Raw genomic sequence first — 17,518 nt, forward strand, 5'->3', positions numbered from 1 at the left:
ATTTCAGGGGAGGAGCTTTATCTGTAGCACTGGTGCATTAATGTGGGAGTTAATAACCTTTCCTTCAGACCTGGCTGGGAGGAGCTGTGCAGTACCTCGTATTTGTTGGGAGAGCTACAGGCAAGAGATTGTAGTTAGAAAATAGTACAGGATGGAGAGTGTGAAAGACTGAAGATGAGCTGCTGGCTACTGGATAACTCTCACTTTCAGCATTATGGCCTCTCTAGCCAGGTTTCTGTGGAGACAGTCCTTGGGACATAAACTGTCAGATGTTTGGGGAGTTATATGCTGCAGAGCAGGAAATCATTCAAATTCCTTATCTTCCACACAACAGGCTCAGGAGAAGTCCTGCCAAGGCAGCTTGCACCAAGGCCTCAGGGAACAGGGCTTGACTTCTAAGAAAGGGGTTTTCTGGGGCTTTGCTTGCAAAAATTGAATTCAGCTACTTTCTAACCATTTGCCCTGAAAAGCTTCTGAAGAACAAATGAGAGGTGGTAGTAGTTAGCAGTCCTGCTGTGGCTAAAATCCTATGTCATTCCCTCAGAAATCAGTGGTCAAACAGCTGCTGACTTCATTTGAAGCAGCTGAGACACGCAAAGGGAAAAATTCTGTAAAGGCCTAAACTTCTGGAGAATTCAAATCAAACAGAAGATTTTTGTTTTGCTTTGATTTGTTTTGTTTATCACCAGTTACATCACCATTTACAAAGACTTATTCTCAAGCAGGGGAGTAATAAGATTGTACACCAGAATGTGCAGGGAATGTCTTAGAGCAAGCCAGCGCAATGGCTATTACCTTAGCTGGTATGGAAACCAGTAGATGTCCAAGTCCACTCTGCTTGTCACTGTCACCACTTGTGTTAATGCAGGGACAGGGTCTATGTTGTGGATAGGACTAGAACTGGGAAACAGTAGTTTGATAAGCGTTACCAGTTAAGAGCTTTTCTTTAAGGTTGCTTCTACTGGTATTAAATTGTTTGGGGATTCGCAACTTCTAATGTTAATGACAAAATTGTGCTGTCATTAATATTTCATTTTGAGGCAGATTGGGGCAGTGCACTAAGAATTTTTGAAGACCTTCTACAAATATGAGGAGTCTTTTTTTTGGCTGACTGATGCCCTCTCTGTGAATTTTTGTGCTGTGAGAACATATAATGAGTTTGCCTATGGGAAAATGTACTGGTATTTTTATTTCTAACACATCTCTTCTATGCATGGTTCTTTGTTCTGCAGTTTGTTCGTGTCTGTCATGAGCAGACATTGGCACAAGAGAGAATTTCTGCAATATTCTGTTGTCATGCAAGCAATCTAGATCTGTACACAGGAATAAATTCCCTAAACAATTACAAAGAGCTGTAAATGTTGGTAAGAGGGCTTATCTGTTTTTTTTGGGAAATTTTGGGAAATTGATCTCTTTGCTTCAGAAAGGTGCACTCTTTTCCATGGTGCCCAGGATGAGGCAATGAGTACAGACTGAAGCCCTGGGAACTCCATCTGAACACAAGGAACTTTTTTCTTGTGGAGGTCTCTGAACATTGGTCCCAAGCAATCTGTCCTGGCTGGCCATGCTGGAGTGAGGAGACTGGATAAGGCACTCTTGAGAGGCTCCTTTCAACTGCTGAGATCAGTACTGCAGCATTTTTGTAGGGACTGGCTACCTGCCTGGCCCAGCCTTATATCAAAAGGAGCAGCAGGAGTCATGAGTATGTGTTGTTACATCTAGACTCGGAACCACTTCCTAGTGTTTTCCCTTTCCTCAGCTTCACTAGGTGTGTAGTGTGTCTCTTGGCTTTTGACCATGAGAAAATTTTCAGCACGTGGCTCCTGGGGTCAGGAAGTTGGGTTGTCCTTCAGAAGGATTCTTGGTAGTACGTAACATTGGTTCTAAATTTCCTCTTTAATCCCTCTTGCAGATGGCAACTTAATCTTTTTCTAAACTGGGATATTTTGACTGGTTATTTGACACTTTCTATCTCTTCCTCTCTTTCTGTTTTCCCATCCACTATTTGCTCAGAACTCGTTTATCTGCTTCTGAATCAAAGGTGGGTCATGGCTCATCCAGCCACTACCCTGCTCCAAGAGTTGTTTGGTTTGCCTCTTAAAGAAAACCTGCCATCTGAAAGAAAACTTGTCAGAACTTTATTGTTAATTTAGAAGTTGTTTACAAAGAAAAGCTCTTTATAAGTGTGTGAAAGAAGCACTGTTTCTTAAGAAAGAGATATAAATTTCCTTCAGTGAGGCTGAAGGCAATGTTTTATTTATCTTCTCTTCAACTTTCCCTTTCCCTCCTCCAAACCCCATTTCTTCCATGTATTTCATAGAGATTGGCCTCTACTATCTGGTAAAAGAATGTGGATGTGTAAATTTTGATACCTTTCAGACATGGACAGAATAAAATGTGTTTGGGATTTTAATGTCCTGTTAATGGAAAAACATGGATTGAAGCATTGGAGCCTTGTGAGATGGGGCTTGGTGGGGGATGTAATACTGGAAAGAACCCTGACCCTTGTCTCATCTAACTCAGGCTTTGAGGACTCCAAGATGCTCCAGCTATACTACTGAGCTTGTTCCAAAACTCTCAAGTTTCAATCCCACCAACTTTTGGATCTTATGAGCTAAAGAAGTTAGTCACCTTAGCAGCCTTGTATAGATCCTCTCCACACTTGGGAGTACTTGGGAAACTACACTGATGAAGGAAGGTGAACACAGCCAAGCAGGAGTGGATTCACTACAGAGGCATGTACATATACATCATTATTCTTTTCTGTGTGGGATAAATTCTATTTTCTTTAAGGAGTGTTGAGATGCAGGTGGTATGGAAAGGGAAAAAGAGGCCTGGACCTTTGAGATGGACTTGTTTAAGGAAAATTTTAGCACTGTGACCCTAGTGAGGTTGTGCATCCAAAATGCTGGAGGAGAGCCATAAAACAAACCGGCATAAAATAAACTTGCTGTACACATTTTCATACTTACATCCCGAGCTACTTTTGGTGTGTTTATCAAAACATCGTGGGCTTTTGGGTCTGCCTGATGGTGGGAACAAGAACAAGGAAGTGAGAGAAATATATATATGGACTATAATAAAGCCTTGTTTTAAGCCCTCTATCTTTAAATCTCCTTACTGAGATAATTCCTTGGCTAGAAGAAGATAGGAAAGAAGTGTTGCAAAAACCTGTGCTGTCAATGTTCTAATAAAACTAGAGGAAGGGAATTTCTTCTATCTGAATATTTTCAAGCTGGAATGCAAACACTTTTGCTTTATCTAGCGGGAACAGAGAGCTTGAATTGAGGTGGAATATTTTGCTACAATGGCAGTCAGTGAAGTTTGACAGAGCTGGCAGGAGTCTGGACTGAGGCTGATTCATTATTTTCAGATAGCAAAGGAAGACTTCCATGGAAGTTGTGTGTTTTACTCTTTTGGAACTTCATTGGGGGTGATGTGTGTTCAGTTTTGAAAGCCTGGACACATTTACTGTGAAGAATTGCCTTGTACTGAAAATTACGGATATGTTACCAAAAGAGTCAAGGAAGCTTAGAATTTTGACTCGTATTTCAACAGCTGAAGTTAATGTTCGACTATTCAAAGGCGCTATCCATTTTTAACATGGTTATTCATGAGTTACTCGTGAGACCTCAACTGACCAGGCGAAAAGGAGGACATTGTTTTACTGTTCACCACTAGCCTGACAGTACCTTGGGATAAGAATGCCTGCTTAATGCTTTTGGATAGCTGATGCTAAACATCTGATATGGTTGTTGAGCAGCTCCTGAATGTTAGTGTGTTGGCATTATCTTACTTCCATGGGGTTGTCTCAGAAGTGACAGGCAGCTGAGAACCAAAGCTATAGCTGGTGAAGACAACCTACAAAGAGAAGGAAGAAAATAATATTAAACTTTTATTTGAAGAATTAAGAGGCATGCAGAACAGTGACATATCCCAACAACTCTTTCCATTATGGGGATGGGGGAAAGTCTGCCTTTTCCTATGTGTCTTGTGTTAGTTATCCCCTCCAGAGCCAGTGCTGCTTATCTACTGCTGCTTTATGATAGCACTAGAAACCCACATCTAGGTCTTTGCTGGCAGTGGTGATGGGAGTGCAGAATGGAGGGAGATGAAGGTTGTTGCAGAGCAGTCCACAATGCTCAACCATGCACTCTGGCACTGGCTGGTACAGGTGCAGAAGCTCTGCTCAGAGCCAAGAGTGAGAAAACCTTTTACTTTGTGCACAGCTCTAGAGCAGCTTCTGCTTAATGGTATTGGAAGCAGTGACAACTCTGCCCTCAACCTCTTTGTAATTTGAGGCAAACTGGTTGAGTTGTTACACAGAACATGGAAAAGTACTCCTGCATATGGAAAATTTAAGGGAAAACATGGAAGTACAGACGAAACATATAACTACTACTTACATATAGAATACATTGCTTTTCTGAATCTGTAGTCAGGAGACTTTCACAGTGAGGACTAAGGTTAAAAACTGGCCACTACTGAAGTTTGTATATGACTTGGAATACATACCCCAGGAGTCAGGAAATGATGATTTAGATGCTCTGGATGCTTTGGATTGACTTTGCTAAATTCAGCTCAAAAAGGCTTTGGAGGAAAAAAAAATATTTTGGGAGGCTAAAATAAAATAAATCTCAGGTGCCTGTCTGGCACAATTTCAATAAGGGCCATTTCACCAGAAATAACTGAGGTCTGCTTGGAAGAGTTGATCTCTTGTTCTGTGAGGTTATGTGTTTCCATCAGAATTAATAGGAGTCTGTTACACCCATGAAGAGGAAATGATATAGGGAGTGTATGTTGTTCACTCATCTGGGGAATGAAAGGCTCTTCTAAAGTCTCTGTAATTTAATTTGAATAGTATGTTCACCCTGAAATTACTGCCTTGATAAGATGAACAGATTTTTGAGCATGCCTTCCAAAGTCCATCTGAAGAGAAGAATAAAATGCTTCTTTCTTATTTTTTTTTTACCATTTTCTTTCTTTTTCTGTTGAGTTTACCTACATAAATATGATTTTTGGGGGATTCCTTAGCAAAAAAATGTCTGAAATACTTTGTTTTACACAGTATAAACCCCTTGGTATCTGATTAGAAAGAGATTTCCTCTGGAGTAACCTCAGCCTAAATATTTGAAGAACTGAGTACAAAGACATGAATTTATTTTCTTGACTGAACTATTGGCTTGTTGATCTGCTGGCATTACCTCCACACCAAGGTCTTTCCACAGCATGCAACTTGCTATAGTACACCCACAGAGCACAGCATCCTTCCAGCTAGAAAGCTGATCTTTCCTCTTGCCTTTTACTCTATTTCTTGTGATAAGTGGCTTCCCCTCTCTTCAGTTATTTAGTAACTCAAGCTCAAATTTTGGTCCTCAGAAGCACTCCTTCCAACTGCTTTCTTTGGTCTGAGTGGTTGGTTAGAAGGCGCAGACAGAGCTCATTTCCAAGATACTCTAAGTGTTGGTTTCTCTCTATCAAATAAACAAGACAGAACTCCTTCTCTAGGTGAATCCAGTCACAGCATTCAAGTGGGGGTTTGGAATCTTGTTTTGTTTTTGTTTGGAAATCCTCTTTCACACAGAGGCTTCTGAGGTGCTATGAAAATCACTTCTTTCAAGGACACTTCTACTATGAACAGCTTTCAGGGGAATGGATGACTTGGTGGTTGCATGCTGGGATCTGATGATTGTGAAGTGTTCACCATGTCATCACAATATTGCAATTTAACCTGAGGTGAACTCTTAACTGTAGGAGTATTCTGGTAGGTACAGGAAATGTATCCTGCAGTATTGATATGGACATGAAATGTGCTGTGGGAATTAAGAAGAGTTAATGCTGCTATTAGTAGGTCCTGTAGGAGATGAATTGTTTCCTTATCATGCATGACCTCCTAAAAATGTAAAAAATGTTTGCCTGTGTTTGAGATCTCAGCATGAACAGGATAGTGTAAGACTTTGTGGACTCGCTCCTGTCTAAAGAACTGTTTTGTTTCTTGCAAGCGAAACAATGTTCCTTAAACTTACTTCCCACACCAACTCCCCTCTCTAGACATGCTTTTCTTAATTTGTTTAATTCTGGGGTTATCCCAGTGGAGCTTTTTATGATTAATAGCTGATGACACTGTAAACCCAGCAGTAAGAACATTTCCTGGGCAGTAGCCATGCTTCTTACAGGCTGTGTTTGACTGTTAGGGTATGGACAGAACAAGCACTAGGGAAGAGTTCACCCAGAAGACAATTTCATTGGTATGGACTCTGTGTTTGCTTTATACATCTGCTAGTTTATCTTTTCAGGAGTTTGGAGATGGATACACTTACTTCTCTGTACAACTTTATCTGTTTTAAGCATTCACTACTGTAGTGTGATAGACCCTTTACTTGTAACATGAATGACTGGGAGAAGGGGAGGAAGTAAAACATGAGGATTCCATGGTATTAATGCCATTTTCATCTCGAATTTACTGGTACAACAGCCAATAGTTAAAATTTAGTGATAGGCTGTCATCTTCTATGCAAATCATTGGGTTATATATATAATGTTTTTCTTCTTGGATTTGCCACCCATACCAAATACCTAGTTGGTCTTGATTTTTCAGAGCTTCTGACATTTTGCAGTTCCCTCTGCTGGCAAAGGTTTAATGAAAATTGAGATTGCTTCCTTGTTCAAATGGGTTTCTGGGCAGGAAAAGGGGCAAATGATGCTGCTTCTTGTTACCGGAAAGATTTTGGTACTGGTTGGCTGTGGCTCTTCAGTTAGTAGAAAATGGGAATAACAGCAGTTTCAGCCTTTCTTGCAGTGGGACATGTTCTTGCATATGACCACAGCAGCAGAGCTAAGACCTCAACTTGTACAAGGCAATGTACGGCTGCTTACTGTGTTTATTTGTATATATTCCATCCATAAATTTAAGATATAAAATAAACAAAAAGTATTGATTTAAGTAAGTTTTAAATACACGCTTTCCAAAGGGTGAGACAAAACAAACTGCAGCAGGTGATGATTTGGATAAAACTCTGTACAAGCTATCAAGTAAGTCAGTGCTATACAAAACTAGAGATAACAAGCAGTGATATTAGTACATGTTCTGCAAAGACATACATCACTGGACATAATAATGTTTGCAGCCCTCAGGGGATAAACACGTTCCTTTCTCTGATAGAGGGTAGGTTTCTCTTCTATTTCTATACAATGGGCCTTCATTATGAATCCAGATCAAGTAGTGGTTTAGAAGCAGGTTGCTTGTTTTGTTGAATTTTTAGAGTTTTTTTCCCAGTTGTGTGCAGCTGTGGTGGGGACCTGAGGGAATTTTATACTGCAATCTGGTTTTCTGTGGAGTGTGCTCCAAGCTTTGTCAACAAGCTACAAGTAGGTTGGATTCAGAAGCTGAAAGAACTTGCTGTATTTTCAGACAGGCTGTTGACTTGCTACAGACATTTAGAAATCTGGAGATGACTACCCAAACTTTTGCTGCAGCTTCTTGGCAGTTTTCTTTGGGTGTCTGAGCATACATTTAAACATGACCTATCCTTGTGAAAGACAGTGTGTTACAGGTCAGTTACAGTTCTAGGAAGTCTTCCCTAGATATACTTCAGAACTTAAAACTTTTCTTAATCATGAACCTTAAGGGGCCTTGATGTGGACATGACCTCTTGCCATGGGAATCTGGGAGACTAGAACTAGCTATCGGCAGTTCAAGGATGGAAGGAAGGAGGGTTGACAATTGGCACAGGCACCACACTCTTGTGTATCAAATGCTCTAGACCACATGGATAGGCACTGCTTTGTAGATAAGAACCTCACATTTGTGCATTTTAAGGGAGGTCTCCCTGCCCCTCCTTTTACTGTATTATTTTCCACATAATGCTCTTGGCCAGAGCACCCACTGACCATGCAAGAAAGGTGGCTGGTTTTAGGTAGTATTTTCTGCTCAGACTCTTGTAACTGATCACTGCCTGTGTCACTCAGATTATCAGTTCTGTAGAATTTGACTGAAATATAGAGGAAGCCTTGTTCATTTTACTGCAATGAAACACTTGACAGCCCGAAAACCTAAAGCAGTACGTCACGCCTCTGAAACCAGCCTTCAGTGTTGGTGTAAAGTCTCCTCCTGAAAATATTGCAGCAGCCAGAAAATATATTTTATCTGGATGTCACTTAAAAATACATACAGAAAACAACCCAAAATCTTGGAGCAAAGCTCTTTCCAAATATCCATTCTTCAAGAAGACACGTTAGGTTAAAAGTTCAGCAGTTTCACCAAGCTTCTGGCTTGGAGTTCAAACCTACTTGCGTAATGTTGAGGTTTCAGGGCATTGAACCCAGAATATCCCTGGTCAGAATGTTGAAGAAAAATAAAAATGCTGGAATAAAATGCTGTATATGACCTTTTCTTAACTTGATTTTCTACAGGGAATTTATTTTTGATGCCAAATTGACAACCCTGCAATATGAGTAGTTTAAAAATTAGGTATATAGACTCAATGACATTTTCACCCTGTCTGTGCCTTGACCTATTGGAGCCATCTCCAAGATGGAGTGAGCATAAAAACCCTGAGACCCGTTCCCTTTGTGAATTCATCTAGTGCCTTTTTCTTCCATTAGTGGATCACTAAAGAAGGCTTTTAACCATTGTGCACATCGGTGGCTTTTCAGTCTATGGAATGGAACTGAGAGCCACCATTTTTATTATGTTTGGGTTTGCAGGGACACATAGAAGCACACTGTGCTTTAGCTGGGACACTGAGCAGGAAAGTGGCAGCTCTGCAGCCTGGAACCTGGATTTCCCAAGTGGCATTGATGAACACTAGTTTTAAAGAGATTCAGTGCCATCCACAAAAAACAGGTAAAAGTCCAAATGGTCTCTGTGTTGAGTTTTTCCTCAGTTATATGCATTTGCTATAGAGACTGAATTGCTTTTTCCAGTGTGTGACATTTAGGAAAATTTTACCAGTGCAGGTAATTGAGTTACCTGTCAATAGTGAAGACAGCACTTGTATACCTGCATTTGTGGTTAATTTCCAGTGGTTATAATCAAGGCGTATTTCTAGTGAAGTTGAGTTTTAAAGTCCCATAGTGGCCCTAACATCAGAGTGTTAGAATGGAAATAATTTTTTTAATGCTATGATGGCATCAGACAACAGATGAAATTTTATTCTACTAATTGTCTGAATAGGAAAACAGCATTTCACATGGAAATAAGGAGTTCAGGGGGATGTAATTGGGCCTTTACCATTTGTTTGTTTTTCTTGGAGCACCCTGGCAGTTCTTACAGAGTATTTCTCTCTCAGTAGAGGCACTCTAATGCCCTCAGCTGCTTATTTTGTCTGGAAAATTCAAGCACCCAGGATAATGATGACAACAATGGCAACATTTTGACTCCCAAATCCCTTGGCAAAATAGTTACATCACGTCTGGAAATAATTGGGCAATGACAGAATGGAAAAATTACAATGACTCAAACAAGACAGGGACGCTCTTAGTAATGGGGTTTTGTGTGTTCATTTTTCTGAGCATGGTAGTAGTGTTACTGGGAAACTCTGGATTGATTTCCTTTGTAACTAAACCCCACTCTTTCCAATAGAAATGTTGGAGAGATTTAAAGTTCCTAGATCAAGCTTTAGTACTAATCTAAAGTGCTAATATGCTTTACAAGTATTCCTGATCTTATGGAATAGAGGATAGAGTGGGACGCCTTGTTCTACAGGTCACTCAATCCTTGGCTTCTTTTCTGATCAAAAATGTTGCTCTGGGGTATGGATGTTTCATCCTTGGGACCTGCTCTTATTAGAGAGAATTGACATACATTACTGATTTGAGTCAGTGTCATACAATGATTTTAAAGGCATTTCATACCATAAGACCTGTAAAAGGCACAGGAATTCCTCTTCCTGTAAAGGAAAATTGTCGTCTTCTGCATTGAAGCTGAAGAAGTGATGTGCTGGTTCTGGTTGTCAGTGCATGTGTCTGCTTAACTGATGTCATCATGATCTATTTAATCTTCAGTCTATGATTTTTTTTATTTTGAATAAAATCTTCATCTTGCACTCCAACTTCCACAGCACTTTTTTTCTGTGAAATTGCATCATTGTGTTGTACCCATCACCAAAAGAAAGTAAAGAAAATTGAGAGTCTAACTTGGGCTCTGCTGTCTAGGTCTGTAGCTTCTAGAAAAGGAAGTTTGGATACACTCTGAGTAGCACAGACACAAACTGGAATTATAGCCTTGTCCTGAATTCATGGCCCTAGAATTACAGTAGAATTTTGTCAAGCCTTAAAAATAATATTTTTAGGATCTGTGTTATTTCAAAAGTTAAAATCTATGAATTGTAGAGAGTGTTTAAAAATACTTGCTGCTTCATGGTCTTATCCTTAGTCAGAATTGGGTCTTGGGGTGCCATCTGTGGGGTTTGTGGGATTTTTTTCCCTATGTTTTCTTCTATGCAGTGTATTTCCCATTGACGCTTACAGCCACAGCAATTTGATGAACAGGGACATTATAAACCAACCCATCTAGTGAAGCTAATGCTATGGTAGGGAAAATCACTGCATAAATTCCATTATTTTGTAAAGAATAAATTTATCTATGCTGGATTTGTGAACACTGCTTAATGCTGTCTCTACAGCAGCATCATTACTGGGGGGTGAACCTGTTGTGCCCTGGCTAGCTTGCAGGGCAAGTTGTGCCCTACCTTTTTGCAGGCCCACTGCTTTTATTTCTGTTTGTTCACAGTCTGTTTGACACTGGTTTAAGCAGAAGAGTAAGACCCTACACTGGACAATCTACAACCTCAGTGCCATGGCTAAGACAATAAAGTAAAATACAGCCAAAATAAAACATACATGAAGTGTGATGCAGTCTTTGCAGCTTGTGTCATGCAGTAGGTGTCTCTTTAGAAGTATTTTTCTCTTCAATATCTGCTTTAAATAAAGGATTTTACAGTGTGAGCATAGGAAGTGGCTACTGGAAGCCATTTCAATTCTAACCATTGTCATGAAAAAAATGGGGATATTGTAATGAAACAGTGAAAAAGTATAGAATAAAACTAAAACTGGTAGAAAAGAAAGAAAGGGAAAGCTAAGACTACAAAGGAACAGGTTTTTTTCTTAATAGAAGGGGAATGAGTAATCTTTGAGGTATATGAATACAACAAATGTGGTTCATGGTGAAGACAAGAACATTGATCTTGGTAGCAGTGACTTTCTGACTGAAAAGGAAGTGGAGGGTATTCGTAAATGTTACTGAAACTGCAGTGCTGCAACACCAGAGAACTTGGAACTAATATGGGGAGGGGTAAGGACAGAAGGACGAGACTCCATCCTACTTCATGCAAAGCAGTAAGGTTGATTATATTTTTAGGTAGTATGCAATCCTGTTTGTTCCACCACATGGTGGTTTGAATTACTGGTGAGCATGCCTCAGTGAGGAATCGATAAATTAGGTTGCAAATCTGCGGTACAATCAGACACTGAGGAGATGAAGGACATACTTATCCTGGATAAACAGTTAGCCTGTAAGCTTTACTTGTTTTGTTTGCAGTCTAAGCTGTGGTGGTCATATCACCATTCGGAAATGTTAAAGATGTACAGATTTACTTGTATATATAAATGAGATGCAAAAATATAACTAAGACTCAGCACTTGGTGTCTAGGAGAACAGATTAGTTTTGACTGTGCACATTTCTGTGTGAAGTCATAGTTATAGGAAACTATGACACAGTTATAGTACCTTTGCAAAAATAAAATAACTTCTTAGCAGGTAAGAGAATGAATGGATTGGTTGGTCAGCTTGGTTAAGCATAGAAAATTATTAATCTGTACTTCATTAAAGGGTGGAGAAAAAAGGTGTAAAGAAATACTTAGTTATTACTAACCAGATTCATGACACTGACTTTAATTGCTTTGTTGCTCTCTTCTCTTTGTGTTTTGAATCTTGACTGTTCTTTTAAAATAGTTTCCCTATGAATACAACTTGGATAGATTAATGATTAGGAGGAACACAAAGAACCTGCAGGTATATTTTTTCTGTTTTCTTGTATTTGACTGTTGGTTTTGTTTGTTTATTTTTCTGTAGAGTTATTTTTTTCCCTCCTTCTTAGGTGAAGGCAGAGAAAATGTTGTAAATTAGTATTTCATAAGAGAAGTTTCTTATAGTTCTTTAGCTTTCTTTTTTTGTTGTCGTTGTGTGTTGATAAGTTGGTATAAGGTGAGACATAGTGGATTTGTGGGTATTAACAGACTAACATTAGTGGCCATTAGTCACCCAGCACATCCTGAGCATCCTTAAAGTATTAAAAATAAAGAGATTTTTGACAGACACGTTGCAGTAAGTAGGTTCACAGATATAGTTACACCTGACAGCCTTCAAATAGTCCTTGCCTTTTCTCTTATCTCAGGACTTATTTCTGAGGCAAATAAATGAATAAAAATGAAATAAATATTGATATATATAATAGGAGAAAATCCTTAAGTATGTGAAATGCTTTGAAATTATCAACCATCTCAGTTTTAATGGAGAGGTGTGTAAAACAAAAGAGAAGTGAGTTTCTGGACTGTCTTGCAAAGTTCTCATGAACGTCAAGAGCTCTGCTCTTGTTTCAACGTGTTGAGGGGAGGAAAATCTGTGAACTAGCATCAAAATGCACAGCTTTATTTGAGCTGCCCTCTCTCCTGTGGCAGAAACTGTTAAGTGTGGGGCATGGCTGATTGGGATTGAGTAGCCATTGCTGCACAGGACCCTGGTTGTTTCCAGATCACATCCAGTGATCTGTCGATTTGTTTTGGGTCTGGTGTCTGCCTGTCCAACATAGCAGGCAGATGTCCGTGGGTCTTCAGGAAGCTTCTCTGAAAAATAAGGTTTTAATTTTGTGCATTTTAAGTGGTCAGGGTTTTTTTGTTGCTGTTTTGTGTGCTGGAGACCAGGAGGCTCCTTAGTAGGGTGACAAATCCAAATCAATGGAGTTGGGTTATTATTACAGGTGCAACAAGTGGATTGCTTGTCTGCTTCCTTTCCCCATCCCTGTTGCTGCAATTGCCATATAGTGCATCTGACATCTGTCACATTGCATGTGACATACATGGAAAATTCCCATGGTAATTAAATCATGCCATGAAGCTCATCATTTCACCATCTGTGTACTGAAGAAGCAATGTGGGTCCAGGGAACTGAGCATAGGATGAGTATGAAGCTCTTTCCCTTTACCCAGTGTCTATATTCAGGCAGTTTTGAACATGGTGCTTTTTTCCATTTCATCATCAAGTGATGATCTAGGGAGCTGTTTTAATACCAGGAACTTCTCATGGTTTATTACTTAACAGTTGAATAATACAGAATTTTAACTTGAATTTGGGGGCTGTGGGTGAGTTGGTTTGTGTTCTAAACTGGTCTGAATTCAGATTTCTTTCTACATCAGTGATCACACGCTACGTGTATGTGTTTTATCCTGCCACAGACAAAGATACATAAATTACAGGGAAATGGGAATTATTAACTTTAATTCCTTTCTTGTTAACATAAGCTAGTGTGGGCAGTGATTCTTCGTCATACATTTAGTCCCATGCTCCCCACTCGGGTGAGAGCTTATGGTTACATCCACTGGCATCGTGTGTCTGTTGATGATCAGTACAGATGCACTTCTGAAAGTGTTTACCATTAATGCTTCCTTATGTTGTGAACTGTTTTTGCATGACTGTGTGTATTTAGTTACCCACTGAGTTCCCTTTCTTCCCTTTTTCCAAAGATGGTGATACACAAGTAATTTTCTCTACTTTTGTTACAGTTGTGCTCTGGCTTTTAAGTGTGTTGAAGGACAGAACAGTGAGATAAAATCTACAATAATAGCTATCTTGCACAGGAGAGCTGCTGGTGGAGCAGTTGTTTCAGGTTCTTACTTTTAGTGGAACGTTGCTTATTTAGCATATGTTGGCATGAAAATTACAATCTCTGAGATGAGAATGAAGAGTGAGGTTTATGAAGCAATTTAGAAAGCAATTGAAAGAGGATCCTCGTGTGCAGTTAGCATGGATCTGATCCCATGTGGCTAAAACTTCTGATAAGGGTTGGAAAAATTACATTAGCTAAATTATGTTTGGTCACTGGGCCAAATGGTTTAGAAATGAACACGTACGCCCTGTCAGAGGAAGAGGACGTTGTTATAATTAGACCTTGGGCAAAGTTCCAGGCTGTGACTCCTGACCTGAGCCGAACCACAGATGGGGCTGGGAAGCAGGAGAGGGATTGCTGTGAGGAGCGGGTGTGTGGTTAGCTTGACAGCAACTTGTTTGTGTTGTGGAAAAGGGCAAAACAGTAGAACTGAGAAGAGCTGTGCGAGGGAGTTGTGTAATAGTGGGATTCTCTCCAGAGAGAGATTTCCTATTGATTTTCACTGGTGGTATATATATAGAAATACATAATTGCATATGTTTCATTTTTACTTGTCTAAAGTTGAGAGGCAATAGAACTTTTATTAGATTAAAACCCCCACTTTTTGTTATTTCCATAAATTATGTCAGCTTTGCTGTCAATTACTACTCAGAAAAATGAATGTTGCTCTTTCCTTAATTTTCTTTGTCTGCCACCCTCCTCATTATCTGGAAGCATATTTTTTCCCAGATTTGATTCTTGACAAAGGAAAGGCAAAAAAGAGAGGAAGGAAATGAAAAATTTATTAACTTGGAGGTAATTAGAAAATGCTTATTTTTTTGATCATCAACTAAAATAAAAAAGTTTTAATTAGTTATTAAAAAGCACAAACAGTGCAACTTACAGGATTCTGAAGGACATCTACTTAACTGGCAGGCTTAATTTTAGAAAGACAGTGCTCCAACTTAGAAATTTCCTTCTGTCCTTCCTTCCGTCCTTCCTTCTGTCCATTCTAAAATACCTGTGCTGGATTTCTCTGTAGCAGTCCTCAATTGTTCTTATTTTGAAAGCATCTAGACACCTCACCTATCTACACAATTACAGTGTGGAAGCAATACAAAAGTGTTATTTTACCCCTCTATGTATGAATTTCATGAGTGCTGCCTACAGATGGACCTGGAAAATGCCAGTGTTAAGAGAGTATGAGTTGTGCAATGGAATGATGCTTTGCGAAAGCGAGCTTACTGTTCGGGTGAGCTCTGCACATTTTTACAGGGTAGTAAAAATTAAGTAGTCTTGAGTTTCACAAGTGTGGATCCCAAGGAACTGCAGTTTCTGTTAAAAAATCACAGTAACAAACGTTAGCCTGTGTATTTCTCAGCATTATGGGTGAAGAAAGCCTGGAGACTGAAAAGCTCTTAGATGAATCTGCTTAAGATGAAAGCCAAGTAATGAAATTCCAGTGCAGGACAACCTGTGGTAGCTAGACCAGGGCTGTACTGACGCTGTAGAAAATGTTGAGCTTCACATGCATTCACATAGTTCTCATTTTCTGGTAAGGTACCTCTTTTGGTGAAGTTTATACCAGAATCTTGACCTGAGCTCGCAAAGGGAGATGTAATGGTTCTATCACTCCAATGGCTCAACCAGTTTTTCCAAGGAGGATTCATTGTCCATGCCCCAGAGAATGGTGGTCCTTTGGTTGGTGGGGAAGCCTTTAGACAGTGGGCCACTGCTTGTTGCAACTGAATTGATGCAAATGTAGTTGTATTGCATGTAAATCAGGTTTTGTCTCATTGATTTCAGTTCCTTCCAAAAGAGAGTTTTGTCAAACTAATTGCTTTTAATCTCAGTAATGACTAGTTTGCCATAAAGGGCATTGCACTTTGAATAATAATACTTGAGAAGATGGTCTGTAGTGTAGAAGTTTAATTTCTGAGGCTCTATTGTGAAATCATTTAGCAGCTGAATCTCTTAAGTGTCCACTATTGAGAGGAAACAGAAATTGCCATGTACATCATTGTGATAGTTTTGAGGGCATTTTGGTTTTGCTGACTGAAGCTGTGTCAATGAACAGTTCAGTTTTAAGTTGACCTTTGGCATCTCCTAGTGAGAGTCCAATGTTTTTATGAATGGGCTTTTGAAGCTAGAAACATCCTGCCCTAGTGAATCCTGCTGGTACATAACACCCCTTGCAGAGCTGGCATGGAGAGCAAAGCGAAGTGGGCATGCCAGAAGACAGTACTTTTTACCAGCTTGCTTTTCTTCCAGCTGCATGAGAGTTGCAGCTGATGCCCCTCCAATGCATAAAAGAATGCACTAGGTAAATTAATCGCAGCACAGAGTAGAGCAGCTGATTCCTGCAAAGCACATAGTGCCATAAGCATAAAGGTTTGGATGCTTTGGGCATTTTTTTGGCTGTTGTTTGTTGCTTAGGTTTTTCTTAAGTGAGCATGCCAGTTTCTGCACAAAACATCCCTGGAGAGCTGGCTGTGCTCTGTGTGTTAAGTCACACTATGCAACTGCTGTCCCGAAGGTGTTTTTCCTTGCACAGCTACTCAGTCTCTATGAAAGCTCAAAGCAGCCTTGTTCTGGCAAGCAAACAGACCAAAGCATTGTAGGGCAGGTTAGGGCAGCAGCTGCTCTGATGATAAAGCTCAGCTGTGTTGTTGCTGATACAGCATCTAGCATCCTGTGGTTTGGTTCACCTGCCACCACCCTCCTGCTCCCCTGCCCTGTGCCCAGGGAGACCAGCTTCACAACAAGCTTTAATTATTTATTCTCTAAGGATATGGCTTATTCTGCAGATTAAGTGAAAAAGTGAAGTCCTTAAAATTATAACACAAATAAGCCCCTGAGCTGTCAAACAGCAAGTCCCTTAAAAGGGCAAAATATGTGGCTCTCTGTGCACTGCACAGATCCCTCCTTTCAAACTGCTAGCAGGAGACTTCCTGTTTGGATGGGCCACTCACAAATGGTGTTGTGTGGTAGTGAAATCAGTCACTTCCCACCTTCTCCTTCAGGCCTCTTTCTGCCTGCCTTTATACTCCTGATACCAAAGCCCCTCAAGCCAGGTCCTGTCAAGATGGGATCTGGCACCTGAAATGTAAATCTGAAGACATGCATTAGCACTGTGCTGTTTCTTCCTTGAATACATAAAGCAGCCCAGGCTATTTACATGTGTTTGAAAATGGGATGGACAAAATGGTCCTACAGTGATAGTCCTGCTTGTGAAGAAATAAGTGAATGTTTGGTGGTCTGGCTCTGCAGTGGTAGAAGATTGATGTCTGCTTCATTTTTTTATTGTTCATTTTATGTTGATCAAATGGGGTACTTCTGGAAGATTCTTCCATGTGTTCTGGGTAAATTCTCCTGTACATGTTTTTGTTTTTTTTTTTTTTTTTCCTTCTGATAGTTTCTTTCCTTTATTGTAGTGGTGAGAAAAAGGCCAATATTAGCATTCTGTGGTAGCATTCAGCCTTGGCTACTGAGCATTGCTGATAAATCTACCTGCTGGGAAATTGCACACTGAGTTTGTAAAACCTTTTCAGAAAAACTGGGGCCATGGAAGAACACATTAATACCATATGAAGGCCTAGCTACCTTATCTAGCTTGAGTGTTTATTTCGCTCTTTTGGGTATCAGATCCTTCTGTCC

General features: G+C 39.9%; 1 protein-coding gene across 1 annotated transcript in view; it reads left to right on the forward strand.

The window, feature by feature from the left end:
• Positions 1–17,518, forward strand: part of DAAM2 (dishevelled associated activator of morphogenesis 2) — a 170,579-nt gene that overhangs the window by 37,081 nt on the left and 115,980 nt on the right. The gene's annotated exons all lie outside the window — the stretch shown is intronic.

The sequence above is a fragment of the Vidua chalybeata genome, chromosome 3 (genome assembly GCF_026979565.1).
Source record: "Vidua chalybeata isolate OUT-0048 chromosome 3, bVidCha1 merged haplotype, whole genome shotgun sequence".
NCBI lineage: Eukaryota > Metazoa > Chordata > Aves > Passeriformes > Viduidae > Vidua > Vidua chalybeata.